Here is a 10768-nt window from a genome sequence, read left to right as displayed (position 1 = left end):
AATCTCCAAATCTGCAATATTTTAGTAGTCATAAATATTTTATTCTTTCCAAACTTACCGATATGGCTGAGATGATGACATCGCAATATCAACAGGAAAAAAAAAATACACACATACACAGAAACATTTTCAAGAAAAAGTAAATATTTAATGCCCATATATGTATATAATATTTGGACCTAGGCTAGTTTATTTTGGTACCTAGTACTATTATATTTCTTGCAAAATCCAAGGCATCCAAAGAAAGTGTTTATTTGCATTTTTTATGTGAAATATTTGTTGGTCTTTTTTTTCCTAAATAAAAAAAATGATGATGATTTTTTTCCCCCCGTAAGTGTGTGCAAAGCAAAGAAAAAGAAAGTTAAAATTGGAAGAAAGATACTATTGGCAAAAATAATCTGTGTTTAAAGCTATGAGGAAAAAATCTAAACATCTTCCAAAGTTTAGAAAAATAACCAATTGTACAGTTAGTTACTTAAGTTAAATAATTTTTATAACACTGAATTAATCTCTTCAATTGTTATTTTAAATTAGAAGAAAACTGCTTTAATTATGAAATCTCGTATTGAGATAGATTCTCAGTGCAAGCTGAAAATGACGCTGTTCCATATGCAAATGGGAGCCAAGTACTTTCATAAAGTATACTATAAATACGAAAAGAAGAGATAAATCAAAATAAATTATAATCATAAAATGTTAGGGTTGTTTCACTATGTTTTTGTGGGTATAATTAGATAAATTACTTGGCTTCGTAAACAGTAAGAAATAGATATTTTAATGATAATTATATATTTATACATGTATATTAATCTTTATAACATTATTTTCACTGTTCATATGATTTGAAACAAGTACAGAAAGGTTTCCTGATTTGCACAAAGGTCCCCTCAGAATCACTGCAAGAATCTGACAGAAACCTTGACTGTGCTTGACCCTTCAGTGTGCATTTTAGCTAATTTATTGACACTTGTCTTTTTGGCAGAGCCCGATGAATTATTTTCTAATTGTAATACTTTTAAGTATGTAGATAGTCTGCTCGTTTTCCTTAGTTGACACTCCTGCACTCCATCAACTGGTCACTATGCTGCCTCTTCTATTCTCCCTTCTACATTCCAAATTCTGGAGTCGCTTCTCACGACAAGGACATATACCTGCTATTATGCAAGAATATTTCTGGGTGAGGAAAGATCAATATTCAGATGTCAGAGAAAATATCTGGAATGACATTTTCAGGCCCAGAAAGTTTCACCTAGAGAGAGAAAGCCAAGCCAGTATAAAGCACTATGATTCTCTGACAAAACCACACATCTAGAAATGGATATATCACCATTTTCATGACCCTTCTCAGTCTAAGGTAGACAGAACAAGGGGATGTGCATAGTTTTGCCAAACATTTCTGGTTCCTCTCTCCCCTGTTCTTGTAAAAAACTCACATACGTACACCTCGGCAACGGTTTCAAGTGCTAATATCAGTAAGCATAATATTTCTATTCTTAGAGGCCAGGAACTACATTTGCAGAGAACAAACTCACATATCTATGAAGAAAGGAGAAAGAATTCTGAGGCAGTGAAGATTTACACGTTGAGCTTCTGAATCTCTTAGAAGACATATTTGCACTGTAATTTTGTCTCTTTATGTTCATTTCAGTTCATTTACATTGTTCCTAAGCATTGTGATTAATACAAATATGCTCTAAGCTAAACTTTGAGATATTTTATACAACTTGCCCAGAAATTGATGGATAAGAGAATTCATCTAACTTTGATAAACTCGTGATTCTTTTTATTTCTTCTGTATTTTAAAATCTGGCCATTAAAATGAATAGTTTCTTTAGTTCGTGTGAAGAAGATATTTATTTATTCTGATGGATTTTTCTGTAGGAATATGTACTTTAGAAACAGACAAATAAAAATCTGCATTTTGGGGTAAAAGTTTGCTGGAAATCCAATATAGAACACTAACTGCTACTTAACAAGCCACAAGACATTTTTTGATGAATTTAAAAATGAAGAAATACATTAATATTTTTAGTATAAAGTATTTTTTACCAAAAAATATCCATATTTATAATCGATTTAAGGAATTCTGTTTCAGGCCATGAGAAAGTAGCTGGTATCAGACTCATATCATTAAATAATAACTATAAAGGCTGAACACAATATATAAACCAACTATTGGGAGGCACTGGACAACAAACAATTCAGGGACATAATTCTCAAGAGAATGGAAATACATGAGTTGAGTCTCACATTTGCTCTAGATTTTCCCCTAAAGTTATTTTCCAATTTTTGGCACGAAAAAAGTAAGGCCAAAGCACAAAGTGTCAGTTTCATTGGGCAAAAGAAATGGAGATCAGAGCTCGGATTGGCTAAGAATGCTGGGATTGGGGAGTTAGGTATCAAGTAACGGAGAACTAAAGATAAGGAGCCAAAAAAAATCTAAATAAAAATTCTTGGATTTTAATCTAAGTGGAATATATTTAAAAAGAAAGGAAGCCTCTATTAAATAAAAAAGAATAAAAAGATAGAAGAGATCATGAAATAGAAGAAATGTTTAAGGAAATAATACTCAAAGTATTTTCCAACTGTAATGAAAAACATAAATTCCAGAAGTTCAACAAAACCCAAACAGGAGAAATGCAAAGAAAACCATAACTAGGCATTTTATGGTCGAACTACTGAAAAACAAAAATAAAATCTTAAAAGCAGGTTTTAAAATAGATTACTTCCAAAGAAAAAAACAATAAAAATGATAGCTGACTTCCCAACATAAACTATTGAAGCCAGAAAACATCATTAAAGCACCAAAAGAAAAAAATAACTGTCAATCTTGAATTCCAGGTTGTACCAGGGAAAATATCCCTAATAAATGAAAACATATACAGACTTTTAAGAAAACAAAGTTTAGAGTAAACACATCATGGGCAGACCAGTCTTACAAGAAATATTTAAGGAAGTTCTTTAAAATAAGCAAAAACAATTACTGCCAATCAGAGCACATAAGTGCAAGAAGCAATAAGAAAACACCAAGAAAGGGTAAATATGAGGGTAAACATAAAAGAACAATGACCACTTAAAATAATATCAACAAAGTTTTTGTGGTTTGAAACATATGTTGAGGTAAAATATCTTTTTTAAAAAATAGCAAAACATATAGGGGGTAAATGAAGTTAAAGAGAGAACCCCTTGCCAGGAGACACAGCAAGAGTCGCATAGAACTATAAGGTACAATTGCCACCTGAGCACTTCAGGTTCCGTATGTCCAGAGACCAGCAGACAAGAAAAGGAGTCACTATCCTGACAGGGATAATTGACCACAATTGTCAGGACAAAATAGGGGCAGGAATAAGTTTGGCACTCACCTGGATTCTTCTTGGTACACTTCCATACCCTCTTTTGACAGTAAATGGACAAGTGCAGCAGCCATATCATGAGAGGGCATGGTGACCAGGGGCTCTGCCCCTCCAGGATGACGGTCTTGATCACACCTTGTGATAGTTAATTTTATGTATCAACATGGCTAAACTATGGTCCCCAGTTTTTCACCAAAACACTACTATAAGGTTGCAGTGAAGGCATTTTGTGGAATGATTAAGTTTTACAATCAGTTTTACTTTAAGTAAGGGAGATTATTCTCAATAATGTGGGTGGATCTCATCCAATCGTTTGAAAGGCTTGAGAGCAAAATTTGAGGTTTCCTGGAGAACAAGGAATTCTGTCTCAAGACTGTAACATAGAAGTCCTGCCTGGGTTTCCAGCCTTCCAACTGCATAGCCGCTTCCTTAAAATCTATTGTCTGTCTATCTGTCTATCTGTCTATTATCTACCTATCTATCTATCTATCTATCTATCTATCTATCTATCTATCTATCTATTTATCATCTATCTATGTGATTTTTATATATTCTGTTGGTTGTTTCTCTGGGTAATTCTAGGCAAACCACCAAGACTAAGCAGTATGCTAGCTGAAGATGAGTAGAATCTAGAATAGTGAAGAAGGTGACAATGAGTTATCAGTTGTACCCCGAAAACCTCCTGGAGCCATGGAGGCTGTGGTTCATCCCACTAATCTTTCACTTCCAAGTTCTTTCAAGAAAAGGAGGACCAGAATCCTGGAGGAGCTGCTCCTATAACTTATATGAAGAAGTAAATACAAGAGGCTCAAGGGCTAGACTGTGAAGGACACTGTGATGCACTGCCCGTGACCCCTTCAGGCCGAAAGGCTTATTTTCCCAGGTGCTGGAAGTGTTGCCTGCAGAAAGCCTCCAGCTGTCAGCCCCAAATGAGAAATACATTGGCTGAAGAAGGCTCCATCGCCCAAGGTCATGACTCCTTCCCAGGGTGGCCCACATCCTATGACCAATCACTGAGAAGGTGTAAAGGCACAGCTCCCTCAGCTCTGAAGTGTCGTCTCAACTTCAGAACTCCCTTTAGGGTTGGCTAAAAACTGTTGAGACTGCAGTGTAGCTCAACTTCTCTATTGCTTCCTTCAGTAACTAAGAAAGAGGTGTTAATATCTCCAACTATAGAATTGTGAATGGAGTAAAAGAAGCCAGACATAAAAGAGTAAATAAAAACTCTTTTATTTCATTTATATGAAAATAAGAACAGGCAAAACTAATCCATGATGATAAAAGTTAGAACAGTAGTTATGATTGTGTTTGGGGGCCGGGTATTGACTGGGAAAGGGCACAGGGGAATCTTTTGAATTGATTGGAATGTTCTATGTCTTGATCTGGGTAGAGGTTACACGCGTGTGTACATGAGTACATGTAGATCTGTGCAACTAAGTATATCTAAGTTATATCTAAATTTAACAAAAAAAAATTTTAAGTACAATAGAATTAATTCGAATCCCGGTTGAGTCTTTTGCTAGATGTATGACCTTTAAAAGCCATTTCTCTTTAGGCCTCAGTTTCCTCAACTCCAAAATGAGGATTAGACTGGATAATCTGAGTTACATGGCATGGGTCATTCAAACAGCTCTTTAAAATGTTCTTAAAAATTGAACAAAAAAGGACAAAACTCCCATTTTTTTAAAAAAAAGGATGGTTCTCAAAAGGAAAACGAATAGTCCATAGACATACAAGAAAAGATATTAAGCAAGAGAGCATTTTTACCCTAGAAAATACATATATCTAAAAAATTAAATGCTAATGTCGTGTTTTTTTTACTGTTTCCAAAGCATTCACTCTCCTATTTCATTTTGCCAAAAGAACCCAGGATCTCCTGACGACAGGGTTCAGGACAATTCTCCCAATCCCAGGGATGGGCCATAATGAGTCTGAGCAAATCAGTATCTCATCCCTATGCTTGGGGATTTGTCCCATGATAGAAAAACAGAATGGAATGAAGGCCTATGCAAATCTGCAAATCGCTTTCTTTGGCCTCTAAGATTGGTTCAAAGATGTACTTGCATCCTAAGTTGATGAAATCAGAAGGAAGACCACGCTTCTGTTTGATAACTGGGCAAAAAGATCACCTGTTTTCCCCTACATGTGAACAAGGAGTCTCATGGCTCTAGGAGCTGCCAGCGGCCATCTTGCTTCCTTGAGGGAGACACGAAAGAACAAAGGCAATAAGCAGAGGAGGACAAAGGCAGAAGGACCTCAATAAAAGGGGTCAGAGTCTTGGTCAGAGTCTTGGTGACAACATTACCCTCGGGGTCAAATCACACTTGAAACCTGCCTTGCCTCTGGACTTTTCAATTATAGAGGACTAAAAATTCCTTTTTTATTACTTAAGTCAGTGTGAGTTAGCATTTTTATTACTTGCAAACAAAATTATTCTATCTTAGACAGCAGTGTCAAGGAAGATTCTAAAAAAATGACATCGACATGCCACTGGTAGAAATACAATCTGATTCTACCTTTTGAAGGGCAATTTGGCAATATGTATCAAAAGATCTAAACATGGGCATACTTTTCAACATAATATATAAATTTGTAAGAATTTATTCATTCATTCAACAAATATTTAAGCACTTCTAATGTGCCAAAAACTATTCTAGGAGCCAGAGGTTTAACAGTGGACAAAACAAAATCCCTTATAGAATCAGCCTCAGGAAATAATCAAGGACATGTAGAAAGATTTATCTACAAGGATGTTAATTTCAGAGCTCTTTATAATAGTGAACAATTAGAAATAATATAAATGACCAACAAAAGACGATTGTTTAAATAAATTTGAGAGCACTGGAATGATAAAATGCTACTTAGGCATTTAAAATAAATTATAGAAACTAATGATAGGGAAACATATTTCACTATATATATATATGTATATATATATATATATATATATATATGGTGAAAAAAGCTATAGTAAGACAGAATGTAGAGGGTAACTGATGTTTATGTACTTACGTGTGTATAAGAAATTCCTGTTATTAGACATTCTAAAATGTTACATTACTCTGGGTAGAACTGTGGGTGATTTTGGTTTTCTTCTTTGTACATCTTTATGCTTATTCATAATTTTCTGTCATGAAAATGCCTTTCCATTGCTAGCAGAGAAATTATCAGTCTTACAGAATGATCTCAAGTAGTCTAAATTTAAAAGTAAATAAATAACCCTTGAGTTTTAACATGAGGGTGTCCCAAAAATCCAAGATGACCCTCTAAACACATCTGTAACTAAAGAGTCGTACTAGCACCTGCCAATCTGGTGCATGTTGGCTCAGGGAAGACTGTCACAGATTTTAATAACCATATTCGTACTTTTTAATGGAGCAAAGCAAACAGGTCTTGAAGCTGGTTAATGATTGCCTGAGCTGGGCCCTATATCTCCTGTCTTAGGATCCAAGGCTATTTCCACCACAGTGTCCTCTGCCTAGCACACAAGCAACACCATTAGAATGAATCTGTCATCAAAAGTCATTCGGTACATTTGGAAAGTATCATCACCTCCCTAAAAATAACCTGGCAGCTCCAAGGCTCACTGTTTAAAGACTTAAAACCTAAGTACTCCCTGAATTTAAAAAGTGAAGAAACGCACAGTGAGTTTAAAATGTTTGCATTCTCTTCTCTGCTTTTCAGATTTATAGAATAGAATTTAGAATGTGCATACACTTAAAGCCTCTTCTTCACAGGCAGAGTGAAACTGTTGGTAAGGCGAAGTTGGCAGCGAACATTTTTGCCTCCCCCTTACTTTCATTTTTCCCCTTCCCTCATCCTCCATGTAACCTTATTCTGCTTTCTATTTTCTGGATGTCTCATGTAAAAGAGGCATTATGACTTTAATGATTGAATAACAGTTACAAATTTCCATTTCACTTTACTTAGCAGCTTAGCTGTGGTTTAATGCAGTATGAATAGAATTTTCCCAGAGGTGGATTTGAGCTGAACTGATGAGTTTTCTGACTGCCAATTCTTCTGCACACCAAAATAGCAGCATAACCTATTACACACATTTGTTATCTGTTACTAAGAGAAAATTATCAACCCACCCAGAGAAACAGAAATACAGCTGATCATGTGACTTCTCAAAAGAGCAGAAAACCTGTTGGTTTCACATCAGAATGCACACACTCTCACAAGAAGGTAAATGTTTCCAAACAATAAAAACAAAAGACTTCACTGAAGATGCATTTTTGTTTTTCTAAAACAAAAACAAAAAAAAAAGTGCCTGGCCTAAATACTCTGCAAGTGGTCAGTTTTAATCCAGGATGCGTTTGTTTTCTCATCAAGTTTTCTGGTAGGTATCTTCAGTAAGTATTTCTTCAGTGTTCCTATGTATAGAATTCTGTGGAGGACTGAACTGGTCTGCAGGAGATCCAGTGACATCTAAGAGACCAACCCTGCCTGCAGGAGAATTATTGTTCAAAGCAATATTGTCTCTGGAGCAGGCACCTTCATGGGCAGGAGTAATGCTTCTCTACCTTCATGAAATATTACTCTCTTTTCTCAAAATTCTTCATAAGTCTTGGGCCTGGAGTTTATTTCCATGACTAATTTAAGAGAAAGGAAGAAAAAAGAGAAAATAGATAAATGAATGTGAAATTTTAAGTTTGGTTCTGGCCTTTAATACATAAAGATTTTGAACAAAGTGGACAATAATTTATTGTAAGTAATAAAATAATATTGATCTTGCCATGAAATAGGAACCAAGGATTCAGGGCCATCCATATGTACTAATTTGGATATGACAAACTTAGAACCTATTTATAACTTTTAAAGTATTTTATGGCTCTTTCTTCTGAAAGAAGCACACATCATATTGCACATGCTCTGTTAATATACAAATGTTCTCTGCCAAAAGCACCTAAGAAAGCAAAAAGATTACCCAAGAATTGTTTTTTTTAACCTGAATTCGTAATGGGTAATTGTACAGAAATATTTGGTACTTAATAACCTTGAAATTTTGTATTCAGAAAGATTTTATGGCTCCAAGGCTACATGGTCTGATGGCTCAGTTTCATAAATCCACCAAGAATGGATCTGGCCATTGTAACTGAACCGACCTTTGTGCAGATGTAAAACAAAACCCAGTGTCAATTGTGCCTAGCCCTAGCCTGTGGGTGGTGTTCTGGATATGAATTATTGCATCTATTTAAATTGATTTGGAAAATAAGGAATCTCCATTCCTCTTAAACTTTGTTCTCAGTGAATCACATAACACCAGATTATTAGTAATGCTTTAATTATTTCTGGAATTTAAAAATCAGGAATATTCAGGAATAATTTCATGCAAAATGAACCAAGTTTCAAATAAAGCTATCAAATATTGACTGTTCCATTGAAACAATAAAAGCACAGCAGTCAGAGATTACATGGGGTGCGGGGAGAGCAGCTGCATTATTGTTTCTGGGACTATGGCAGGGAAGCATCTAATTTCCAGAAGCCAAGTTCTCTGACACAGGTATCCCAACCTGGGATCAGAATTTCCTAGTAGATCTCGCCACTCTACCTACTGAACATCCAAGCTGCTGGCTATACTCCCAGACACCCACTTTCTCTGATGTTATCACAGTCCCCTCCAGGTGGGCTCTCCATCCAGGTAGGAAGAGAGGCAAGACAGCCAAAGTCACTCTCTTCTTTAATGCTTCTCTGTAAGTAGCTTTCCCTCTCTCACAAAAGTTTTTGCCTGAGCCTCATTTAAGCACAGTAATTCTTAAGTGATATTGCAAGACGGACATTGAGTATTAAGAAAACATGCCTCCTGTTTCATGTCCTGCCTTCTAATTTTTAAAAATTATCATTCATCATCTAGTACACACAGTCCCTTTTAAACCTGTACTTAAGCAATGAAGTGAGGCTGTTTACAATAATTTCACTTGCTGGCTCTCATATGTCTGTAAAATGTTTTATTTTTCTTCAATTAGATTTTTAGAACATTTTTTCAAAAAAACTTTAGATTTCTCATTTCTCTGTATCCCCCCAACTGGGAGTTCAATCTTAAAAGAAACTGATGACTTCAATGGGCCAACCTCATGCAGAAGTTAGCAAGATGAAAAGCAGAATTTAACATTTTGCACAAGAATATTCGCATTCCCATTAGCTTTTGCAAATGCAATATATTTCTTCCTCTTGTGCTGACTGCAAAGGTGCCCTGGAAAGAAAAAACAAAAATATATGCCTCTCTAATAGGTTAACATACCAAACTGCTTTAAAAGGAATACGTGGTGTGGCCCAGGGGCAATTAATGTACAAACTTCAGTGGACGCTCTTGGTGGAAATGACTTAAGAGCGTTAAGTAATTTTTTTTTAAAGTTAATTGTGCTCCATCAGTGGTGGGTGAAACAGTCTGCTCACATTAAATATCGTCACCCACACCTCAAATATGTCAATGATTTTACAGCCTAATCGAATGTACTCTTGATAACAGGAAGTAACAAAAAGCTGATGTAAAAAATAAGTATATGTGGGGTGCACTAAAGTGTGTATTTTCTACAAATGCTTTAAAGATCTGCTAGTAGAAACCAGCGGTTATGTAACAAGTCGATTTAAAAAAATTACACCTTTTACAATTACATCCTGATAAAACAGTCGAGGTCAAGTCATTAAATATTCTTGCAATTCAAACAGAAGGAAACAGATTCTGTGCTTAGGGAGGGCAGGGGTCGAGGCGGGGAGAGAATTTATAAGAAATCTGTACCAACCTTCCCCAATAGTTAGAGAGGAATTAGTTAGGGAGGAAACATAAATTTGGTGACTGTGGAACCAAAGTACTATTTTATGGTCCTCTGAAAGAGAAGGCGGTGCCTGATAAACTGAAGTGTCTATGGTTACTTAGGTTGGCTGGGCCTTGAGCAATTAAAGCTAATGGTTCTACCCAGCACACCCAAGCCTAGACCTTTTTTTTCCTTCTGGCTCTGCCTCGCTGGTGTCCCCAGCACCGGCTTTTGGGGAGGTCAAAGAAGATTGGGGTGGCTCTCCCTCTCACTCTCGACCCCAGATAACCCAACTCGCGTATTCCTGTCCAAGCTCCGTGGCCTTCGGCGCTTGGGAGGGCACTGGCCTCTCAGAGAACTGCCCCAGGCCTCTGGGCCCCAGCTCATCTGTCCAGATCGCAGGCCTTGTCACCGTAGCCGAACGCAAAGAGCTCGCGTTTTCGATTTGGAAAGCAACGCATCTCCTTCCTCGGGCGCAGTCCCCGCGCCCTGGGTTTCGGCTGGGGCCGCGCGGAGTGCCCAGGACTTTGACGGGTTAGAGCAGGCGACGCTGAGAGCAAGGCCGCCTCCGGCTATCCCCAGCCCTACGCCAGGGCCGGCTCCAAAGCCCAAGCCCGGCGACCCAGCGCCGCGCGGAGCCGGGGGAGGAGCAGCTGT

Source organism: Pteropus alecto, unplaced genomic scaffold, assembly GCF_000325575.1.
Source record: "Pteropus alecto unplaced genomic scaffold, ASM32557v1 scaffold121, whole genome shotgun sequence".
NCBI lineage: Eukaryota > Metazoa > Chordata > Mammalia > Chiroptera > Pteropodidae > Pteropus > Pteropus alecto.
Note: the sequence above shows the minus strand (reverse complement) of the source record.